This window comes from Arvicanthis niloticus, chromosome 3 (assembly GCF_011762505.2).
Source record: "Arvicanthis niloticus isolate mArvNil1 chromosome 3, mArvNil1.pat.X, whole genome shotgun sequence".
NCBI lineage: Eukaryota > Metazoa > Chordata > Mammalia > Rodentia > Muridae > Arvicanthis > Arvicanthis niloticus.
The window spans coordinates 43,505,235-43,530,542 of NC_047660.1; the positions used below are offsets into that span (position 1 = coordinate 43,505,235).

A 25,308-nucleotide genomic window follows, 5' to 3' on the forward strand; every position below is an offset into this window, starting at 1 on the left:
GTGCCTACAGAATGTTTGTTGATGAACAGATCTTATTCATTGACATTGAGGGGTGTCTAAATGTGGAAGTGGCTTCAAATAAGTTTTGATTAAGTCTTAAACAAACCATCCCAGTCCGATTTTATTTAATTTTAATTTGCATCCCTCAACCCCACTGGATGCCATAGCCTCTTTTAGAAAGATCGAGAAGTGGATGCATACAAGGAAGCTCCCCAAGAGACCAGTGAGCACATGGGCCCAGTGGCAGTCTCCAGTGAATGACAAGAACATTGCTTTGCACTGTGATTTATTGTGCAGTGTAAAACCAACTCCTTTTACATTCTTCACTCTCCCTTCCTCATTCCTAAGTCAGTCTGAATCCATGCCAAGTAGGATAGTAGAGCTGTAGTCTCCCTGGCTAAAGGAAACATCCTAACTGGACCAAGGAAGCTGAACTAGAGAGCAGGCCTGCTCAAAGAAGCCAGTAAGTCCCTCTTGGTGAAATACAGATCCAAAGTTATATTTCTGACACACATAACGTAATAGCCAATATCTCTCGAAAACTCATTCAGTGCCAGGCACTTCTTAGACATTACCTCATTCAACAACAAGATCAACATTAATAATCTCATTTCACTAATAAGAAAATTGGAGTCTCAAAGAAGCCAAGTATTTTGGCCAAGACTTCTCAACTAGAAAGTAAGGAGCCAGAATACAAACTTGTATGTTTTTAATTCAATGCCTTATTCAGCTGTACCATTACATAACAGAGAGAGAGAGAGAGAGAGAGAGAGAGAGAGAGAGAGAGAGAGAGAGAGGAACCAAGCAACTCACAGAGGATATCATATATGTCACAGTACAGTCAGAAAGCAGAAAGCCCACTGGTGATTTTAATAGAGGGAGTTTAACATGGGAAAGTAGTTAAACAAATACTGGAGCTGTTGAGAGATAGTAGGTAGCACTGAGTAACAAAAGCTGGTAACTGCAGGATGCTGCCACCAACTCTGAGGCTGGGCAGGCACATGAAGAGGGGTAGGGTCATTAGAGCCTAGAAGCTTGGCAGTGCTTGGATCTGGGACTCAGAATCTGAGGAGAGGATATTTCCCTACCAACTGCTGGTCCAGTGAAGCAGGTTTGCTGCTACTCATCCAAGCAATACTGCTTCCAGGGTAAAGAGCCTAGTTTATGATGCCCTCAGGAGAACAAGGGAGCACAAACGGTAAGTCTGTTCTTCTGCCTTGCCATCCAAATTCCCCCTAACTGACAAATGGAACAGGTGGTTGGCAGACTCAAAAAGGGTAGGCTTGGAACTGGATGAGAAAAGCTTCCAAACCTGAATAAAGATATGTGTGAATTCCATGCAGGTGGGTTTGGGGTAAGGGCAGGAACTGCTGCTGTAATAACATAGCAGCCATTACTGAGTACCTAAGATGTAGCATCCACACCCCACTTCCTGCCCGGGTCATCACTCCTTGCCTCATGGGCTCTGAGCAATTGTATCAGTGCACAAGCCAGAGTTAAAAGATGCAGAATAACTTGTAAAACATTAAGAAGAGGAAAAAACAAGGGTTCAAAGTTGGGTCTGTTTGCATATTAAGATTCTACGGCTCTTCACCACCCCCTATATGAGTCTGCTGGCACTGCTGTAACAGAGCGCACCAACCAAGAAGTTTTTAAGAAACATGTATGCTGGGCTGGATGAATGACTAGTAGTTAAGTGCACTGACTGTTCTCTCAGGGGACCTGGGTTCAGTTCCCAACTCCCACCTGATAGTTCACAACCATCTGTAACTCCAGTTTCAGGGAATCCCATGCTCTCTTCTGTCTTTCATCCCCATGGTCAACACACATACGTGTAGGCAAACAGTTAAATTAAAAGTAAATATTTTAAAAAGAAAATTGCATGGTCTTTGCAGGGCTAGGTTCACTCGGATGCCAAGGAAAGACTTTTCCCTTGCTCTTCTAGCTGTGGTAGCTCCCAGTGTCTCTTGGATATGTGGATGCATCACATCTGTCTCTGCCAGGCCATCTCCTCTGCAGGTCTACAGATAAATTAGTGCACATCTGGGTGGTTCCTTGGGATGTTTAGCTTCATTGCATCTGCAATGGTAGTTTTCCCATATAAGGTGGGGTCTCCAAGTTGAGAGGGGATACAACTTTAGGCTCACTATTTTTGGAGTTCCATAATTCAGCACCATACCACCAGACCACGTAAAATGACTCCTGGCTTTTAAGTGTCTTGCTCAGCAACTCTGCTCACAATGAAATTCTATAGTCTTGTAGCATTTTGGACTTCTAAAGGAGGACAGACGTTTTCTATTTGGTGTCTCTGTCTCTTTAAGTTTTCTATTCCTCCCCCCCCCCCAAAAGCAAGCATGCACAGACATTCAAGGCAGCTCCTGTCACCTGGTAGGACCAGCCCACACTGTTGGCCTCATCAGCTCCTGATCTCACTTGGAAACAGCCTCCTCCTTCCCCTGTTCTGCCTTAACTGCTTCCTCTGTCTTGAATTTAGTTAGCATTTACATCCCAGAATGGCACAATTGATCCCAAAAGTGTGATTTCAGATGAGAATGTTCCCTTAGTTACAGGACAGGAAGCTCCCAATGCCTCTAACCCCTATCCCTACCCTACCCACTCCTACCCCCTCCTGGCAAAAGTCCATCCTCATTCTTAAGACTTTATATTCCAGTTGGGGGAAGAGAATGCTCAAATCCTACTTTCTCTTCCTAGCTGGGTAAGAGGAATGATCTATTTTGCAATTCACCTGGATGAGAACCTAACCTGGAAATTGGCATGCCTTCTGCCCTTCTTCCCTGTTTGAGTTGCAAAGAGATTTCTCAAGTAAGCTGCCTTTAAGAGAGAAATGTCCATGTGTATTTTGCAAAACAAATGTGAGCCAAGAGGCTCTTAACATAGGATTGACCACTCCTGGACTAAGAGAATGCAAAAGGCCTTTCTCTCCATGTAGGCATGTCAGACTCATCTTTCTTGGTATTATTTATTAGTGAGTGCTTTCAGCATGCCTAGCACCAAATTCTTTGGATATAAATTCTGATGTTCTCATCTCTTGCTTCCTGTAAGAGAAGATGTATATTAAAAAGCAGAATCCTAAAAGCCAGCCAGAGTTTTGTTTCTGTCAGGTATATGACTAAGTCACCAATACGTGTTTGAATTTTAATTCTCAGGAAGTACTGTCTGCCTTCCACAGACACAGCTACTGATAAGACATCGTTGTTCTTCCCCCTTTCCCCTCAAAGTCCTAGGAACTGTCTCATCCACCAGTGGAGCACACATGGGACATTTGTCAAGATCACACCTCAATACTTCATGTCTTTTCTGCAAGTTCTTCCTCGTGTGTGTGTGTGTGTGTTGTTCACACTGTGCTTTGATTGTCTTTTCTTCTCTTTTTTATTGTCATTTTTTCTTCTTTTTCTTCTTTTTTCAGGCAGCAGATGAAAAGAGCAGAAAAGATTATTTCAGACACGCCACCTGGAGGACTGTCCCCCCCCCCCCAATGTTCTATATTGATGGAAAATATCACATTACGAGTTATTAGAGACCAAAAGAAAAATACCCAGGAGAAATTACTCTATGCAGTGTTATTTGCCTGGTATAGAGTGCATTTGGGGTTTAGAATAGAAGGGTAAAGGACTATGAGAGAACCATGTGGGGAGGGGCTTTGGAGAGGAAGAAATGCTAAAACACATGGGGGTTGGGGGGAGAGATGCTAAAACCGCAAGCCACAGCCCCTGGTCACATTCAGCTATACCAGTCTAAGCCAGACCTAAGCCTTTCACTCCAGTTTGTTGAAAGGAGAGCAGGGTGATTTTCTAGTTCAGTTTCTGGATCTGCACTCCTGTTAATCAAGCACGTATTCTTCCTCTCGCTGCCCTCGGGAATAGCAAGATTCACAGTCCTCAGATAATTCACACAAAAGACCCTTGGCCACAGGAAGATGCCTACCACTGGCATCCACCTCTTCCAGGCAAGTTTCTTGTCTACAGATCCAGCCAGGACAACTTGCTACATAATGGCCAAGGACAACATGACCCAGTGGGTAGTTTGTGAACTCCAAGACTTGTCTATACAGGAAAGATGAGAAACAGGGTGTGGGTTCCATTTCCTTAGCTCTTCCAGAGAACCCTTTTGTTTCTCAGGTTCTTACTACCAGAAATGCTCCTCAGCCTATTCCAGCTGAGGGAATCTACCACTCTTGAAGGATGTCCAACCAATGTCTGCTGACAAAATTCATGCTGCCCAGAGGTGTAAACCATGAGTGGATAACTTTTGTGAAAGTGTGACAGGTGACATGGAAAGAGAAGCTTTCATTTGGGTGCTTGGTATGTGTGGCATCTCGGAGCCGACATGTGAGAAAGAGGCCATGTAAAGATTGAGAGAGTCTGGGATGATGTAACCCCAAACCCAATTGCCCTGGCTGGTTTTATGTCAACTTGGCAAGCTAAAGTCCCCTGAAAGGAGGGCACCTCAATTAATTAAAATGCTTCTATAAGATCAGGCTGTATTCAGACAAGCCTATAGGGCATTTTCTTAATTCCTGATTGATGGGAAGGGCCCAGCCGATTATGGGTGGGAGAACCCAATGCTGATAATCCTAGGTTCTATAAGAAAGCAGGCTTCTTATAGAAGGTTGAGCAAACCACATGGAAGAAGCCAGTAAGCAACACCCCTCCAAGGTTTCTGCATCAGCTACTACTTCCAGTTTCCTGCCCTGCTTGAGTTTCTACCCTGACTTCTTTCAGTGATGAACTGTGATTTGGAAATGTTAGCTAAATAAATCCTTTCTTCCTCAACATGTTTTTGGTCATGGTGTTTCATCACAGCAATTGAAACTCTGACTAAGACATCAAGGAATAGCAAACATTGCTATGAGCCTCCACAAGCATAGGAGAGAGGCATGGAGCAGAGCTTCCAGAAAGAACCAACCTTCCTAAAGCCTTTATAGAGTATTTCTAGTTTCTAGAGAGTGAGAAAATACATGTCTATTGTCTACATGTTATTGTTTAACTCTAGTGAACAAACAGAAGCTTTAGCCTAGGCAGTGCTTGGTTTAATGAGTACCATTATAATCTACAATGAATTTAACACACTGTCCAGGCCAGCTGGACAATCAAGTGGGACCCCTAGACCCTGTGGAGAGGATTGAGATGCGCTAGAAAATAAAAAGGCACAGCAAGTCAAGAATTCTGATCAAGCTGGCAAAGATTTTCTTGTTTACACAGGTTATATACTCTGAAAACAGGATATGGGGAGGGGTAGGAAAGGAAACAGGGCTTTGCAGGTGGAGGAAGCTAGCTGCAGCTGTGGGGTCTAACTAAGTTATTCTTACAAAGCCTTGCCACTATCAGGGGTTCTAAAAACCCTATCTAGCAGGATGTTGGCTAAATCTAGAGGTCAGGAGGAAGGGTTACTAAGGTGGGTTGCAATGAGGCCTTGTTTGAAGTTCTGAGAACTGACAAGTGAAACATGGAAAGTAAGCAGAAAGAATAGTAGATAGGAGAGCCAAGGGTGAGTGTTTGCCAAGAGTAAGGCCTTGCCATGGCTTCCCACAACACACAATTTGATAACTATAATGGTCAATATCAACTTGATACATCTAGAATCATGTGGACAAGCCTCTGGGCAGTCTGTGAGGGGGAATTTAGATTAGGTTACTTGAGGTGAGAGAGACCCTAACTGTGGAAGGTACCATTCCATATGTTGGCACCCTGGACTGAAGAAAAAAGAAAGAAAGCTTAACACTTGCATCCATCTGTCTCTACTTTCTGACTGTGGGGTACAATGTGACCAGATGCCTTCTGCTCTTGCCTCACTGATGCCCTGTGGTGATGGACTGCACCCTCAAACTGAGAACTCAAATAAACCCTTCCTTAAGTTGATTTTGTCAGAGACTTTGTCACAGCAGTGAGAAGTCACTAATGCTGCTGTTTGTGGAAGGTCTACCTGTTTTCTCCCTGCTTTTGGTCCAGTGGAAACCATATAAGCCAACGGCCGTGGCAGGAAGTGCCAGATGACAATAGAGAGGGTCCACAGAACTCTGTCACTCAGGGAGGAATCAGCAAGGGCTCTCAGGAGGGCCCTGTGGATGAGTGAGACCCACAGAAAACAAACAGGGTCTTCAACATAGCCTCTTCCTCTCCATTAGCCTCTGTGTATAACATCCAGCATTTTTGCCACCCAAGTGATAGGTAAAGGTGCTTGCCACCAAGCCAGATGACATGAGTTCCATCCCCAGATGCCATACAGTGAAAGGAGAGAACAAACTCCTACAACATGTACTCTGATTGCCATACAAGCTCTGTAGAATGTGCATACCCTACGACACATAAAAAATTAATAAATGTAATCTTTTAAAGATAATGGAAGGAGGGCTGTTACTTTCCTCAGCCAATGGGTGTGGCCTTTGTCTCCTCATCTTCCCTCACTGCTAAGACTTTCAGAGAGACTACTAAGAGATACAAGTGGGGTAAGAGAGTGCAGTTCCACACTCAAGTGAAAAGTATTTGGAATCAAATGAGATGAGATTCTTTTTTGTCAGACTTCCTGGAACCTTTCATACACTGACTTACAACAGCACACTCAACATGGGCACTGCCACACACCATATTTCCCAAGCCTGTGGGCTAGACTTTCTCCTGAAGTAGCTCAGGGAAGCAGCATATTGTGGAACATAACACATTTTGAAGAATACCTTACTGGAACTATGACTGGATTCATGTGGTTGACTCTCTTTCCTTCCATTCTCTTTGCTCCATGCTACCTCCCAATAGAGCCGGACAACCCATCCCTCGGAGACCCTGTTCTGAGGTAGCTCAACACCTATTGGAATATGAGAGGGTGAGGTTGCATCTGAAATGTAAGACATCAAATGGTAAATATGAGAGCACAGGTCCAGGAAGGACATTGGCAGAGTGGTTTTCCTGCAGTCTTATAATACTTGTTTTAATATGTACCTTCAGCCACTCAGAAATGCTTACAAGTCAAGGGTCTGTTGAGCAAGCCAATATGTAGGATGTGATGTGACCTAAACCCTCATCTCAAATAAGAGCAACCTCAAGGTAGGATGCCCACTGGCAACCTGACATCTTGAGTCTCTTGGTGTTCTTTGGTTACCTTCTGGAAGATGCTACTCCAAGCACTGACATTACAAAAGCCAAAGTGTAACATGATTCCATGATACTTGATTCAATGTGTCTCCCAAAATTCATGAGTGGGAAGTATAATCTACAGTCCATCAACATTGAGAGTTGATACCTTTGGAAGCTGAGTAGATCATGGAGGCTCTATGAAGGAGTTAACTTCATTATCACAGGAATGTCTCCCCCTCCTTCTGCTTTTTACCATTAAGTGTTGCAGCAAGACCAGATGCAACTCAAACTCCTCCCACTTTGATGCCCTTGCCTCCAGAACTAAGGAACCACCACTCATTACATTATTGAATTATATTACAGAGCAATAAACACACACACGTGCACACACATACACCAATACATCATTAATCCATTGCAGAGACCAAAACTGTTTCTTAGATGGCAGCATCTCCATACACATCCTAGGGAATACATTCCAGCCAGCTGTAACTTCCTTACATAACAGGTTTTTACATTTTCAATGATGCGGGGTGGGCATATATTCAAGGCACCTGATTGCTGTGGGTTCCTTGCATAAATGATACTGTACAGAATCGGACAAGTCAGCAATAAAGCTAAATGCAGAAGAGTTTGGGCCAAGTTCAGAGTCCTCATGAAGATTAGAGATAACATGTCACTACCCTAAAGCCTGGGTAATATCAGCCTACACAGACTATTGTAATGCTTAAAGGGTAGTCAGTGTAGCATCACAGGAAAGGTATGGACTTGAGGGTTAAATCACAGATATATGACTAACGGCTGCACAGGGCAGTGTGGCTCTGGGCGACTCACTCTGTAACATATAGAGGCTCTCACCTTGCACAGTATCTGTGATGAGATGAAATAGATGTATGGAAACTTTAGCATAGAAGATGGCCAAAACCAGACTATTACTCTGGTCTACAACCCTACATCCATGTACACATGGGCAGCAGCAACCAAACTCTGGGTTAAAGAAAGAAAATGTGGACTTGGAAGAGAGATTTCGTGGTGGGGGAGGAGCAGGAGTGAGCACTGAGGATCAGATATGTTCAAATTATATTGTATACAGATATAAAATTCTCAAAGAATAAATTAAATGTGTATTTTTTAAAAAACAGATTATTATACCTCCATGTACTAGGATTTGTCCTATTTTCCTGCTAAGCATCCTTGTTCATTAACATACACCAATGAGAAAGCCAGCAGACTAGCCAATCACAGCAGAACACAGAGGCTTGATTATACACACCTTTCATCTAAGCTCCTCAAGGGACTGAGATGGGAAGACCACGCTTTCAAGTCCTTCTTCAGAAACTATTTCAAAATAAAAAGTAAAATGGTTGTGGGGGCATATGTCTCAGTGATGGAGCACTGCCCACCATGTACAAGATTCAAGGGTCAACCTAGTCCTCAAAATATAACCTGCTTATTGGTTTTACCCTCCTTATACTTCATTAATGTGTTCATTGATTGAGCATTTATTATGCTATTATCCAGGCCAGACACTAAATCTATACTCCTATTGCTGTCCAGCATCACTAACAGGCACTGTTAAATGAATCTGTGTCACCTTTGGGTTCTCCACTGTTACAAGCAAGAGACCCTGGACCACTCCTAGACTCCTTAGACAGTTGTGTGGACTAAGCATTCCACAATGTCTGCGCCCTGTGCATATCACAGCCTCTCCTTGATGCTTCTCCTCTCAGTCTTCATGAGATACTTTTTCTACACATCATGCTAGAAAACAGGGTTAAATCAGCAAAACCCAAAATCGAGACTGGGTACAGAGTGGAAGGAGCCAGTCCTTCAGCCTGTGAGGTCCAGTTCTTCATGCCTGACAGCATTTGGTTAAGGGATTGAAGGACTTATTAATGTTGGTAATTACAATAATAACAATATACATTCAGCCACTCCATGTCCATGTGGTCCACAATTGGACAGCCCATCAACTTCATATTGAAAGCATTTGGGGAGGAAAACATCTGTATTGAAGATGTACAGAACTCTTTTATCCCATAAACAATAGAGAATAACAAATTAGCTGCAGAACACTTTCATCATAATGGACATTAAGAGAAACTCAGAGATTATTTAAAATATTTGAGAGAATGTGCTTTGGTTATATACGAACACTGTCCCACTTTCTTTTGGGGACTTGAGCATCTGTAAATTCTAGTGACCTGTGGAGGGAGGCGTGAGATTAAACCCCAAAAATGCTCTCCAAAAGGTGACTATATTTGTATCTTCTTTTAATTCTTAAAGGGATCATGTGACACATGTTACCATCTGCATTTTATTCCTGAATAAACAAGACATAGGAGCATAACATCGCTTAAGACAGAAACAGAGCAGACAGGACCACAGGGGCATCCAATCCTAAGTGTTATTTCATTTGGTCAATACAAACTGTGAGCAAATAGAACATATTTATTGTTAAGACTCATGAGGTCTCAAGTATTTAAACACAGTGAGATTCCCCCCCCCATCTCCTTCCTCCCCCACCCCCACCCCGGGTTCATGCTGCAGGTGCAAATGTGACAATGCATGTGTACATGTACACTCATGGGTGGAGGTTAAAAGACAACCTCTACAGCTGTTCTTCATGTCATCCTTCTTGTGTGTCTGAAGCAGGGTCTCTCATTGGCCTGTAACTGTCGAGTCGGAGAGGCTGACTAATGAGCTCTAAAGATCTGCCTGCCTCCACCTCTCCCCTGCTAGATTTATAAAAATACACCACCCACATCACCAGGCTTTTTTTTTAAATGTAGGCTCTGGGATTTGGACTCAGGTCCTAGTGTTTATTTGGAAAGCACTTTCTTGGCCAAGTTACCCCAGCCTCACAGTGAAATGTCTAATAAAAATTGTTTCCACTCTCCTCCTGGAGCCACCTTATAATTAATGTCCAATGTCATGGGCATCATTTGTCTCAATTCCCATGACAGCCGCCTGCTGAGAAGGTTCCCCACCCACCGTCCTGGTTGTCCCAGCAACCGTCTTTGCTCAGTCAGCTAACCTGGTCAGCATCCGCAGGCATCCATGGGCATAGGCCTGAGCAAAGTGCCTCTGGGAGGGCCTAAAATGACACCACAGAGCTAGTGAGGTATCCAAAGCTTTGGGGAGACGGCAAAGGAGATTGTTGTCAGGATAGACCAGTGCTTCTCAGCCTGGTTAAGGCTGCAACCCTTTAATACCATTCCTCATGTTGTGGTGATACTCAATCATGAAATTACTTTCATTGATAGTTCATAACTATAATTTAATACTGTTATGAACTGTGATGTAAATATCTAGTATGTAAGATATCTGATATGCAACTCCTATTGCATATCGGGGTCAGTCAACCCTCAAAGGGGTCATGACCACTGGGATAGAGACCGATCAATAGAGGAGCTAGAACACCTTGAAATGCCAGCACCCCCTCTCTTGACCTGGTAAATGACAGTTTGTTGGTTTGCTTGTTTTTTAATAGCTTGATTGACCATCCAGGAGTTTTTAACCTCATATGCTTTCTTCTAGCACCTTAAACTACGGCAAAGGAATAGAAAGAACTCGAAAGTCTGAGTCTTTTCTAACAAAATGGACTCAGGTCCAGCCTGCCATTTTCCCTGTGGATCCCTTGGTATTCTTGCTAAGCAGTGAGTCCCTCACTGGTCCCTCAGGGAGCTGGTCCCTCAGGGGGAAGGGATGCCTCAGCATGGGCCCGCAGAGGAACCCTCTTCCCCGATACCTCACTGCACCTCCACCAAACATATTCCTTTATCTTTATAGAACACAGCAGTATCCATGTGAATATTTTGATCCATTCCCCTTTAACACCGTAGCCTGTCTTATGTTCTCAATTCCTATCACAGGGCTTGGTAAATGTTGCTTAGTAGGCATTTCCTGAGTGAGTGAGTGAGTGAGTGAGTGAGTGAGTGAGTGAGTGAGTGCCATGAAGGTCAAGTGAGATATCTGAGAAGAATTCTGTGAGGAGCCAATGAGCTAAGACATGTGACTCCCTTTGTTCTGACATGCGAGCATATTCGAGCGCTTGGTTTGGCTCTATGATATGGTTGCATGGCCAAGCCTATGACCTCTGTGAACCTCCGCCTCCATCCCAGGCCCCAGCCAGCAGACTTTTGCCAGTCCCTACCCTGGAATCCCAAAACCAGGCTTCCAAGACGATGTGCACAAGAGGCAATGAAGAGAGGTTGGACCCAGCGAGACCTGCTGCAGCTGCCTGGTAGCAGCTGCCTTACCTCTGAACACCACATGTAACTAAATCTTCACCCCTCCAGCACATTTCACCTTTAAAGAAAACAGTCATTAACTGGATGGTATAACGCAACCCAAGCACACCTGCTTCCTTAGAATACTCTCTTATCTCTGAAGCTTCTGACAAGGAAACGCCACTGCCTTTTTACTCAGGCTGGACTGAAGTAGTTCTGCCACCACAGAGACTCCCTGAGGTCCTTCTTTGATGACACAGAGTTGGAGACTAAGGGTTTTATGGTTGTGAACCATTCTTCTCACCCTGTTGAGAGCTCTCAGAAGAAACCCTCCTCTCTTGTCAGCACCTCATTGCTTCACCAACTTGTGTGTCTTTCCAGTTCCCGTCAGCCTTGTCAACACTACCTCCAGCTTGCATGTCCCCTGGGCAGAGAATGGCAACTTGCCTAGATCTCCCTTTGAGGAATCAAGGGAAGGAAGGAATTTCCCACCACATTATTCCCTGCCCTTCACCTACCTTTGTTTTGAAAGTATTTTCTCCTCCCAGGAGCCACAGCCAACATAGAAATGTCTCATCCAGTCACTGGCTTTCATTGTCACTGTTTGGCACCTGAGTGTGTACCTGGCGAAGTCAGACCACAGTGAGGAGCTGTCATGTCCATGCTCAGGGACAAATGGGGGAAGTCCTACAGTGGGTTTGGGGAAAGCTGAGGAGAGGCTAGAATAGTGCTAATTGTTAGACCTATGGCCTCTTGGGAAATTGCCAAGGCTGGTCTCCTCTCTAAAGTGGGCCCAGGGCCACAGCTCTATCACAGACTCCAAGTCTCTTGACACCAAGCCCTACCTGCCCCAGAGACTGGTGCTATGCAGGCACTCAGACCCACAGAGAACTTAAAGAAAGGTTCTTTTGGGAGAGAGCCAAGTGATGGAAAGGCCCCTGTCAGCAATACATCCTCTGCAGAGTCTGAGTCATGTGCACAAACAGGCTCCCATACTGTGAGAGGAGAGAAAGGGATGCTTGCTGGTGTTTTCCTAAAAATAATTCAGGGAACCGTGAGCCTAAACTGTATACCTGAGGCAAACTGGGAACTGCCATTCTAACAAAGCACAGCTTAGAAAATAGTCAGCACATGTTCTGTGACTTGAGCCAGCCCCAGAGAGACTCCTGGCAGCATTTTATGGGTGATTAAGATTGGAGTTTAGATCAGCAGGGTTTTCCAAACACAAGCCATCACGGCTTGCTTCAGCATGCTCCTCCTCCTAGGATCTGAGAGGTATGTTTTGCTAGACATACAATGGAGCTCTTAAGACATCCATAGATGTTACTGTGTAATCTAGGCTTGCTCCATTTAGTCTCTCGACATAACTCTTAAACACAGAACAAGAGAGGAACGTGCAACACACAACAGGAAATGCACCCGTTCATTCCCCCAGCATCTAGGGCGGAGCTCTCCTCCTTGGATGATGCAATTGGGGAATACCAGATGACTAAGGCATGGTTGAATAGGGCAGATGTGAAAACAGATAATTAAAAGAACACAGCCAAATGCTGAGTAAGGTTTGTACTGATGGCTGAGAGAAACACAAAGAGGAGATAGTAAGTTTTGCCAGAGGGAATCAAGGTAAGTTGCTTAGGGGATAACCTCTGAACTGCATCTCACCAGGTGACCTAGCACGCTCATGAGGAAAGGAAAGGGGACAGATGTATACAGAGACATATGGAGACATACGGAGGCCTGAGATCCTCTGAGATGATTGCAGCGCCTGAGGTACGAATTAAGTGGGAAGAAGTAGGGCAGATGTGAGTGGTACTCTAGGTTGAGGGTCAGACATAAAGGCACACCAGAGGATCTGTAATAAACTCTTTAGGTAATGGGAAAATAGTGGAGGGTATCAAGCATGGCTAGGATTTATCAAGTTTTAGAGAGACGAATCTGGCCACCAGCAAAATGTGGCATGTAAACAGGTTGGAGGTTGGTATCAAGGGCAAAATAAAAGATAATGAAAACCTGAAATGACTTTTGTGACAAAATATCCGAGCTAACCTTCATCAAGGAAGGAGATAATATCTTGGCTTACAGTTTCAGGACCTACAATCGGTGGCCATTGGCTCCATGTGGTCGAGCCAATGGTAAAGGACCAAAAATTTTTGGTGAGTACATGTTGTAATCAAAGCTGCTCACCTCATGGCAACCAGGAAGCAAAGAAGGAGTACAGCAAGAACCAGGGTCCCCATATACTTTTCAAGGGCATCATCCTCAACCCTCTCCCAGCATGCCAATCTCCTAATGTTCCACTGCCTTCCAACAGCAGCAGCATCTGGGGACCAGCATAGGAGCCTTTGTGGGATATTTAAGGCCAAACTCAAACAGGGAATGAAGCAAGGAAACCAAGCAAGGAAACCAAGTCTTTAGAAAATGGTATCACCAACACTTAGTAGCTAACTAGGTTTGAACAATGAGGTAGGTAGTCAAGAGTGATCCTACAATTTTTAACTTGGCTAATTGAGTCACTGATGATGATAACTAAGTTGGGGTATAAATTACCCCAGTAGGCAAAAGGCCAGTGCTGAGACAATCAAGCCTTGCACATCCCCAATGTTTTCAGGCAGTAGTAGGAGTTTAAATGACCTAACGAAAGACAGTTTCATTTAGTCACAATTTCTCAATCCACTGCTTTATACTTAAGATGCCTTTGTTATTGTGGCTGGTATTAGAGACTGTTCTCTAAGAAGCATAGTCAATACTAGTGTTCAGGGGCTTTCCCTGTCCTGTTTGGTTCCTGGTGATCAGTGGTAGTAAAGACCACAGGCTGGGAAGCAGCGACCTTTTACCTGGTTACTACTGTTTTCCTTACTTCCTGAGATCCTGGGGCAGACAAGGTTGTGGGAAAAGCCGGCTGCAGTAAACACTCAAGGTCAATGGTCCCCTCATGAATGCACAGGATGGGCAGGGATAGGCAGGGATCCTCCCATGAAGGCCCAGGGTAGCTCAGGTGACGCTGAGAACAGTGGTCACTTTGAAAGATTTAAGAAGTAGAGGTGGGGACAAGCTGCTCTAAGAAAGCCTGTGTCACCTGAACACTGTACCCAAGGAAGCTCGGAGTTATTTAGCCTCTTCCCTGTCCTCCAATCTGAGCAGCTTCAAGCTGTAGTGATGATTGTCACTTTGTATAATCAGCCACCCTCGTTGGCCACATCCCAGGGACAGCCTTGGCTGGGAGAACAGTGAAGTTCCTGTCTGTCATCTAAAAGGCTTCAGTCTGAAAATCTGAAATGTAAATGTCTAAAAATGTTGGAGGGGGCATGAATACATCAAGTGACAGACGCCTGAGCAAAGGAGATAGCCCTGAGTGGGGGTAGAAAAAAGACTTCCCGAGGGTTGTGAGAGAAGAGCATCTATCTCACTGTGACTTTACCACAGCCTGGGAGGAGTAGGAGAGCATTCTCAAAGTCTATCAGAGTCACAGTGGGAAGACAGGAGGAGGAGCCAAAGCCTCAGATGGACTGACAGCTGGGCCTGAAACTCCAGCCAGGTGATAGACAAAAGCACTCTCACTGGCGGAGAGTGAGACCCTTGAGACGGTATGAAAGGGGCAGAGCAGACTGGGTTTTCATTTAGCGAGTGGGGAGCCAGCCAAGGTATCTGAACATAGATTTGACTCTGCAGAGAGAGATCCTTTTAAGACTAATAATGGGTTATATATAGGCCCAGGAGAAATGACAGACAAGATCAACGAGGTGGCCGTTGAAAGATGGAGTGGGCTATTCATGACTTTTATTACGTCATGTGCAGGACTAAGCCATTTTTATACAACTACATATGAAAGAACTTATTGTTCTCATTGTATAGTTAGCCAAGGAGCACCTCAGCGAGTTTAAGAACACTCCTATGTGTGGCAAGGCCAAGATTCACATGCCATTCTGCTGGGTTTCCAAGCCCACGCTTCACTCCGCTGCACTAGGGGCAGGGCTAGTGAGATAAGTAGAGTGATGCTTAGCCCAGCCACATGTTAGACCCCTCTGTGGAGCTTTAAAGAGCCATGACCCTCAGGTCCAAATGTGGTAGCATCTTTAATCCCAGGACCTGGAAGGCCAGGGCAAGCATGAACTCTAGGCCAGCCTCATCTAAACAGCAAGTGCCAGGCCAGCCAGAGGTACACACTGAGGTCCTGGATGAATAGATGGATGATAGATAGATAGATAGATAGATAGATAGATAGATAGATAGATAGGATACCCAAGGCTGGAAGGAAGGCTCAGCTGGCATTTTACTTACTGTCCAAGCATGAAGACCCAAGTTCAATCTTTAGAATACACATTAAAAAAAACACAGAAACCTCAGTGTGCCTGCTCACACTTGTCATCCCAAGCACTTGGAAGGCAGAGACAGGCAGAATCCCTGCGGATTGCTGTGCTGCCAGTCTAGTCTACATGGAAAGTTCTGGGAGAGCTAGAGAGTCTGTCTAAAACATAAAAGTAGACAGACGGTGCCTGAGGCATGACATCCAAAGTTGTCTTCTGACTTAACCCCAGAGATCAGGAGGTGCAAAGGCAACAACTGTATTTGTAACTTAGATAAAGACAGATGCTGGAGGAGAGGAGTTACTTTCACTGTTGTTCACTTTAACATCTCAACATGACATTCGAGTAGAAATGCACCATCTGTGCTCAGAAGTTTCAGAAGCTACCAAGGTCAGCACCTCCAACAATGGCATGGTCCTATAAAGTCAGTTAGCAAAGATGAGCAGAGACAGCCAACCTATTTTCTGAAAACTTGCAAGCCCCTTGTGAACTCGGCCATTATTAGTAATAAACCCTCACAATCACCAAAATTACATTTCCAAAAATAAATTCTCAGAATTCATTTAAAATATATATTTTAATTGTGTGTGTGTGTGTGTGTGTGTGTGTGTGTGTGTGTGTGCAGGAACCCACAGAGTCTGGAAAAGGATTCTGGTTTCCCAAGAGCCGGAGCCACAGTTGGTCATGTGCATCCAACTGTGATACTAGGAAATGAACTTGGGTCCTCTGCAAGAGCACACACACTCTGTGCTCCTAAACACTTAGTGTGTTACTCCAGCCTGGGACTCATCGATTCGCCCTTGTCTTACTGAACTTTCCTATCAGGTAATAGTATAATTAGGCAATACAAGCTGGTTACGTCTGCCTTGTCTGAACATTGGGCAAACCGATGAGGACCTACCGAGTGGTTTTCCAAACACTGCCTTCATGTTGCAACTGGCCATGGTAAGGAATATTTGCTTCATGAAGACTGACCTATGCTATAGATCAGGGCTTCTCCTTACCCCCAAATGGCCATTGTTAACTACTCACTAGCACACCCCTGCCCACAGCAGCACTGCTACAGGCTGTGCAGAGAAAATAGTTTGTGAGGAGGCTTGTAAAACCTTACTGTGGGGAAAAAAAAAAAAAAAAAAAAAAAAAAAAAAAAAAAACCCAAAAACAAAAAACCAAAAAGATCAAGACAGAAATTGAAGCTCCATAAGCCAAGGCTATACCTACAGCAAGAACTGCTTTTTCTGCCTAACATTTTCCCAACACGAGTTTTTTACACTCCTCCAGCCCTTTGAAACTGCTACTATTTCAGATAAATGTTTTATTTAGCTCTGTGAATAAGGCTGCTTCAGCCAGGGAAGACTGGGCTTATAGGAACACATAAAGTCACTCTGGTATATAGTGCTTTACCTTTAAGGCAATCACAGGAATTCTCCTTATTCCTGTGAGCACACTGGGGAGGTAGCAGACTGCAGAGACACTGGGAAGGGTAAAGAGGGTGTCACAGCAGTAGGTACACCCTGCTGCTAGTAAGAATTAAAAAACAAACAAACAAACAAACAAACAAACCCCTCTTTCTTCCCATCCTGGGAAACCTCTGATTTAGAAGCTGTCTTAAGAAGGTTCTAGAACTGGTCTCCCATCACCCCTGTTGTGTTTTATAAAATTTTAAGGAGAGAAGGAATATGTATGGTAGATGTGCAGTCGGGGGCCCAGCTGGGGGATGGTGGGAAAGAAAAGAGTAGAGGCTGGGCAGTGGAGAGAGAGAGGGAGGGGAATGAAGAGAGGGAAAAGGGGCAAGAAGATTGAGAGAGAGAGAGAGAGAGAGAGAGAGAGAGAGAGAGAGAGAGAGAGAGAGAGAAAAGGGGGATGGGGAGAGGGGAGGGAATAAGCTTCCCCTTTCATAGTGAATCAAGCACACCTGGCTGTTCCTGGTATCTGTTGGGAGGAGCCTAGACAAAATGCCAACAACCCCCATTTCTCACAAAGGAAACTTCCCACTGTTACCCTTCTTCCTCATTCCCTGGGTCCCTTGTTTTTACCCTGACCTAGCACAGGCCTGGAGGAGTCTGCAGTCTTAGCCAGAGGAGCCCGCAGTCTCAGAAAGCTCACTAGGGAGCCAGGGTTAGGACTGGAGGTGGGCCCCTGGGTTAGGCTCCCCACTGAAGACACCTGCTACTACTCTGGCTGCCTTGCCCCACCAAGGTCTCATGTGGCCTCTTGTCTTTCCCAAGCTTTCAAACTGGCCTTTGGAATACAAGTCAATTTATACTTAGTCTCTTTCTCAGTTTCTCAGGACTCATCTGATCGGCCTTCCAAACTGAAGGCACAAGGTCACTGATAGCAAGGATCAAGGTCGAAGAGCCTGGAGCAGGAGGGTGTGTGCTCACAAGCCGGATAAACAGACTGAGAAGGGCAGACAAAAAACAAAGGCGGGAAGCAAAAGGAAAAAGCACAGAGCCCGTGGGGGGGGGGGAGGGTTCCTTAACAAAGACCTTGTTTTGTCTGGGGTTGTTTGAGTCTAAGAATCTCAAAAAAATTGTTTTCAGTTCTTGGAGGGAAATTTTTTGTTGTTGTTGTTTTGTTTTTACAAGTAAATTTTTCTAAGGTGTGTTCCTGGGTTCCACCCAAACCAGATCCAAACAGTATGTATGCCCTGAACAACCTCTGGGAACAGCAGGGCTAGACTGGAGTAAGCACTGTCAGAGGGAACACTGATCTCTGCGAATTTCTAATGGATGCTGGGCTGGGCAGGATCCAACTATGTTTGATAGAGAGGCCTCAGAACCCAGCAAAGTTGCTGGAGCACCAGAGATAGCAGCAAGTATCCCTCCAGGCTGCTTCAGGTGAACCTCTCATTCAGATGGGAATTTCTGGGGTGGAGAATTTCTATCAGGGGCCCACAGAGCTACTCTGGGGACCTCTGAAGCAATCAGTAGTTGCCTACACAGGACCTGCAAAAGAAATAAGCCAGTTGAGAGGAATTGAGAGACCAGAGCTGGGGAGATGGCTCAGTGGGCAAAGCCCTTGGCAAATGTGAGACTCGGAACTCAGGTCTTAAAATACATGTAAAGCAGCACCTGCTTTTAACCCCAGTGTTCCTATGGCAAAATGGGTAAAGAAGACAGGATGACCCCTAGAAGTTCACAGTCAATTAGCCTGCATCAAAAGACTCCATTTGAGCAACGTATATCACAAGGACCAACACACCCGAGGTTGTCTTCTGACCTCCACACATACACTGTGGTATGGTCACGCCAGCCAAGCCATGCACACAGAAATACACACATGTGAGAGGGTGGGAGACACTACCCCACTGGATGATGGGAGAGGAGAAACAGGCTTTCTCACCTTAATTCCATCACAGCTTCTATAGATGGTGTCAGGGTACCAGTTCTGGAAGCCTCTCAGCTTGACCACGTGCTCACATGCTCTGAGCGCTGGGCATTTAGCGGCTGGAAAAACAAAAGCAAAATCGCCGAGAGAGAGACCCAGGCTCTCCTGGGCTTACAAAAGATGGATTCTAAGGCCCTTGCTAAGGGGCCTCTCTAACCTCAAACTAGGGAATTCTGCTCCTGCTCAGTAAAAGAGATCACCTGGTCTCCTTCCTCCTTTGCTTGTAATGTGGGTGTTTAGAGAGTCTAGCTGCCACCCTGCAAAAAAGGTGCTACAACATCTGCCACAGGGGGAAAAAAAAAACCATTCATTTAAGGTGTCCATCTGCTTTGGCCACTTGAGGCAAAGAGGTAGAGCCCAGCCACCATCCAGAAGCTTCTAGAACCTCTTGCCTATATAAAGGGTGAAACAGCTAAGCAAACTCTGATAAAAACAGAGCTGTCAGCCAAAGAAACAGAATATAAAGGAAGACCTGAAGAGAGCGGGAGAGGAAGGGGACTGGCAGTAGACATCTTTGCTGGGGCCCACAGGTACTTGGGAGGCAGCAGAAGGAGCTGGGATGGGGTGGGGGTGGGGTCAAAGTCTTTGCCCCTCAGTCACTGTTCAGACATTCCTAAAGTCACAAAACCAGCAGAAAATGTCTCTGAGAAGTTCTCTCACCCACACACTAGACAACGCCCCTCACCCTTCACTGCACCCCGAGTTCTTCTTTAAGAAGCCTTCTGTTGTGTTTTTATCAGAAGGAGAGTGAGCGGTAATCGTGCAGCTAAGGAGAATCAGCCACAGTAGGACAGAGTCTCCCAGGCTTGCCCCACCCGCAGCTATCTTGGCTGGATCCCTGATTCTGTCAGTTCACAGGCTCTGACATAAAAGGCAGGAAGTTAACACACGCTACACAAAGCTCCTTAGATGTCAGGAAATTAACCTGGGAAATCAGAGCCAACAGCCATTAAAGGCACTGCAGCCTGAGTTCAGAAATCAGTATGGTGTTAGATCAAAAGCTGTTTGTCGGGAGTCCCAGGCTAGGCTCTGCCCAATTGCACACCCCCTAAACACGGCAGGCAACAGGGCTGTATGCCCTGCCCGTATGATGGGCGTTTTTCCCTGTTGCGGGGCTTAATTCTCAATCGGATCTATAACTTTTAACTCTCTTTGCCTCATGGGTTTGCCCTTGGCAAATCTGGCCCCAGAAGAGCAGCTGGCTGGCCAGCCACTTCCTTATAAGGGAAGACCGCCAGGGGGGTCCAGCAAGGGGCCCCAGAAGAAACAAAGAAAAGCCTTATAAGGAAAAGGAGGAGAGGCAGTCTGAGGATCCTGACCTTCCCAGCTAAGAAAACAAACAGCCTTGTGGAGGATACAAGGTCAGCCCAGAGCAAACCGCAAGGCTGTGAGAATCATTATTTATGCACACAACGATAATAACATAGCTCTGAGTCTCTACTCTCTTATCTTTACAATGGAGGGTTTGCTTTAGAGTAAGTGTCATGCCATCCTGGGATGTGTGAACAACTTTAACATTTATGTCTACCTAAATGGTCTTGGGCTTTTCTACACCACCTCCCTGCACCTCTAGCCCATTGGACACATGGGATATAGACCCATTTTACAGAAAAGAAAATGGAGGCACTGAAAGGGGAAAGGGCTTACCCAGTGTCCCACACTGAACCCTCATTTTACTCACTCCTGGCTTTAGAGAGGGCAATAGTAACATAATACCATGTCTTTTATAAATGTACTTTCAAACATTTGCAATAATAAGCTCACCGTCTCTGGCCTATTAAAATCAAAAGATGGGTGAGAGGGGACCCGGTTCAGGTTATGGGTCTGTCTATAAACAGCACAGCAGCAGTCTTTCGAGCTTCAAGCCCTCTTCCTAAGTGGGCAGAGAATGTTGCAGTAGGTAGGAGAATGCTGGCTAGCTTCATACCAACTTGACACAGCTACAGCCATCTGAGGGGAAGGGGCCTCAATTAAGAAGATATCTCAACAAGATCAGGCTGCAGGCAAACCGGTAGGGGATTTTCTTAATTAGTGATTGATAGGAAAGGACCCGGCCCATTGTGGGTGGGGCCATCCCTGAACTGGTGGTCCTGAGTTCTGTAAGAAAGCAGACTGAGCAAGCCATGGGGAGCAGGCCAGTAAGCAGCACCCCTCCATGGCCTCTAAGTCAGCTCTGCCTCCAGGTTCCTGCTCTGACTCCCTTCAGTGATGAACAATTTCCTCGAGGACTTGACTTTTGGCCATGGTCTTTTCATCACAGCAATAGAAACCTTAACTGAGACAAGGAGAGAAATGGAACCTTGCTCTTCCACTCCCCAGCCTCCGACTCTGAGCTCCTTCCCTGCTTGAGTGGGGGTCCCATGCTATGGGCCGGAGGGTCTCCACCCAGCACTGATTCATCCAGAGTCACTTTGTCCGAGCAAGTCACAGCTGCTCTCCTACAGGTCAGGTGTTGAAACCTAGAAAATACCACAAGCCATACTTACTTACAGATTACTGCATCTGTAATGGCTCCCAAGAAACAGAGGAAACAGCCTGTGTGTCGACGGGGAGGGTGGGGTTACAAGGAACTTGCTCCTGCAATTATAGAGACCACAAGTCCTAAGAGTCACAGGCAGGATACTTGAAGCCCAGGAGAACTGATGATAGTGTAGTGTCTGTAATTTAAAGGGCTGTCAGGCTCTACAAGGAGGAGGACCAGCCTTTTTGTTGTATTCAGGGTTTCGATTGATTGGGATAATATACCAGCAGGGATAATAAACACCCAAAACAGTGACACACACGCACACACACACAGATACACACATTATTGCATCACTCCGTATGTTGGCTATCCATTGCTAAGACAAGCACCTGTGGAAATTAAAAGAAGGTTTATTCTATGTCGTGGGTTTATAGTCAATAGTCACTTAGCCCTGCTGTGAAGGACTGTGGTGACAGGGTATGTCATGGCAGAAGCACGTGGCAAAGGAAGCCTGTTCGATCCATTGCTATGAAAAGCAAAGAAAGGGACTAGAAGAACCTGAGTCCTCATCTCCCCTTCCAAAGACATTCCGCCAACGACTTAACTTTCTCTGTCCGTGTCTTACCTCTTAAGAGTTCAACACTACCTCCAAGAGGCTGGAGAGCAAACCTTTAACACGTTAGCCCTTAGGAGGCAGTCCCTTTCAAAACTGTAGCACAGATACAAAAACACCCTGCAGAAACACCCAGAACAGTGTCTGTTTATCAGTTTGGGCAGCCCTGGTTCAATCAAGTTGACACATAAAATGAACCATAACGGTCGTGTAGAGAAGGGTCCAGTCAGCACAGAGACAAGCCAGAATCAGAGGAGACTGAAGGAGAAAGTGCCAGAGGCTGCCACAAAAAGGCAACTTCAAGAGAAAATCCTGGACCATTCTCGGTGAAAGACAGAGAGGAGGGATGGAACAGATGCTATTTGGAGCCTTTCCAGGTCCCCAAAGATACCTTGCATCCTCCCATCTCTGTCCCTAATGAAATTCTAACTGAGCTATCCTGGATTAAAGCAAGGGCATCATGAATGAATCTCCACGGATTATCAGGTAACCCCACTCTTAAAGTTTAGAAGCAGCTGTGCTTCACAGGACGGAACTGTCTGGGGTTCGTGGCTGTCTGGGGTCGTCACTCTACACAACACATAATCTTGTTCCTAGGTAACTTACTGTTATGGCTTTGACTCCTTGCACGCTTGCAAACAACCAGAACAATTGAAATGAAGTGTAAATACTAGAGCCTGAAAATGGCTTGGATTTTGTTTTGGAACAGGGTCTTAGGTATACCAGGCCGGCTTCAAGCTCCTCTGATCCTCTTGCCTCTCTGCCTTCAGGGTGCTGGGATGATGGGCGAGCATCACACTTCTAGTTCATTTGATGCTGGGGACCAAGCACAGGGCTGTAAGCATAATAGGCAAGCCCTCTGCCAACTGAGCTGCATCCCCAACCCTAAGTAAGCCATTTCAATCTGTAAGGTCTGGGGCAATAAAAGGAGCCCTCAGACATCGAGGGGTCACACCCGGCTGCCCAGCACCAACACCACTGCCCAGGTTTGCTCTTTTAATTGTTCTCTCAGTATTTTCTGGAAGAAACCAAATTTTATTGACATCATTTTTTTAATAGAAATTTCTGTCTCTTCTACATTAGCTCTTTGGAGAACAAGGCTCTGTGACGTATACAAGTATATGCATGGCCTGTACAGGATACAGTATCTGGTATGTTGTTACTACACAACGTATTTTTAAGTTCACTTCTCAAATACCTCTCACAGAAAAAAAGCCCATCAGGCAGACGGTATCGTTGCCAACTGTATTGTTCAGATGTTGTTGTAATAACAGACAACCTGAACATTTCAGTGTTTACCCCAACAAAGGTTGACATCTTATGAATAGTAATGGCTTGGCCACAGCCTTTCTACAAAATTCTGCTTCATTCTAAGAACCAACAATAAGGGGGGGAGGGGGGCATGTTGTGACTTTTAAAGTGCCCTGACAATGGTGGCACAATTCCCTGTACTTTTTTTTTTGCCAGTCTAAGCAAATCTCATAGCCAAGTTTGACATTAGTAGGGCAGGAATACAATCTTTCTACAAGAGTGAGGGATGCCAAAACTCACACGACCATGCCTGGCACCATGGGACAGGGCTGTGTAATCCTCTATCAGACAGACACCAAAATTATGAATGCAAGCAGTATACAGTATGTCAGCTTACACACACACACACACACACACACACACACACAATCAGAAAGCTGTGTGCTTGGTTGAGGATCTAACTAAACACTCTGAAGCAAGTCTAGATCTGAGGTTTCTCCCAGGACACCACAGATGTTTCCAGGTTCTCAGGCCGAGCGAGAGGCACTTACCCTGCTCTAGCTCCAGGTCAGCTCTCAGTGGTGTCACATGGAGTCGGCACAGAAAAACATTTGGCCCTTGAATGTTTTATTCATAAAGATCATATGTCCAAGGGAATACGAGCTAGCCAAGTCAGATGAAATTAACAAGCATAAATCAAGAAATGCAGATGGAGCCAAAACGGGAATCTTCAGAAAATGAAGTAATCTCCAACAGTGCCTTGGTTTCCTTAGACCGCAGACAACCAGAGGGTTGGTGACCCCTGTGGGGAACAAGAAGCAAAGGGCAAAGGGCAAAGGGCAAAGGAGAAACAAGCCAGGTTCTGTAGGTAGACTCTGATTGCATCTTGTATGAACTGGAATGAAAAGTCGAGGAAGAATCTGGCTCCAGCTATTCAGAAAGGGCCTTAACCATGACCTGACTTACTTCCAGCATCATGGATAGCACTGGTCTCAAATGGGAACCCAGGTTGTCTATGCTTAATATCTGGTTATCTCTGGCTAGTAAGTAGCTTAGCTCACTGTTCCACATCAACAACAGGGGCTTCTGAGATGCCCATCCCCCCCCATCCACCAGTAACCTTTTCAATGGAATCAACCTTGATTAAAATACACAGGGCCAGGCATGAATCCAACCTGCCTAGGATGTATCAGGTGGCCATGTATGATACAGCACATGCTGTCCTAGATAATTCTTTCAGAAGAACAGAAAAAAAAAATGTTGTCCTTGGCCAGAAGACAAACTCCTTTCTGACCCCACCATTCTTCACTCTGGTCCCAAACACCCACAAACCCAGGCCTGCAGGTCACAGGCCACAGTGCAATGCTACCCTTCCAAGCCCTAGAGAGCCTGGTGCGTGCCCTCCTTCAGTGTGCTAGCAGAGACAATCTCTGGGCACTTTTAAGGACAAAGCAAGTTTCATGGTGTCTTGCTACTCAGCTCTACTGTGAGCAATTGGCAAGCTTTCCTCCATGGGGCTTCTCAAAAACATAGTCCAGAAGGCAGGCTCAGAATTGCAGCCTGGCTGCAGGCCACAGCACAGCAGATGCACGTATTCATAAGCACGTCAAATACATCACTCTAGGCCTAAATTCACAGGTCTGACATTGATCCAGGAAATTGGACACTGGGCAGTGCAAAGCCTCCTGAATGAAAATGTTACGATTATTTTACTGTGGGAACCTGTGCTAGAAGCACACAAAGTAATACAAGAAAAGTTATCTTCATTCTCGAAGAAAAACGATCACAAAGGACTTTGCAGAGCTAAGGTCTGATAACCCAAGAGAACTCAGCAGACAATACACAGAACAAATGGATCTGCAGATAAAGCCTTTTGTCTTTGGGCTGAAGGATCTTTGGACATTCGGTGTACACTGGCTATGAACCCCTATGTGCCAGCCACCACACTTGGTGCAACAGGAAACAA

The 25,308-nt window shown here is 45.4% G+C and overlaps 1 long non-coding RNA gene across 2 annotated transcripts; it reads right to left on the reverse strand.

Moving 5' to 3' along the window:
• Positions 1-5,996: 5,996 nt before the first annotated feature.
• On the reverse strand, positions 5,997-20,245 carry LOC143441674 (uncharacterized). Of its 2 annotated transcripts, XR_013109266.1 has the most exons (5): positions 18,970-20,245; positions 11,839-11,943; positions 10,126-11,744; positions 8,362-8,426; positions 5,997-6,819 (listed from the first exon to the last, which is right to left on the reverse strand). It is a non-coding gene; the product is annotated as an uncharacterized LOC143441674 (long non-coding RNA). The 2 variants fall into 2 exon arrangements; XR_013109265.1 differs by lacking the exons at positions 5,997-6,819; positions 8,362-8,426 and having other exon boundaries at positions 9,628-11,744; positions 18,970-20,239.
• Between the last annotated feature and the right edge of the window lie 5,063 nt (positions 20,246-25,308).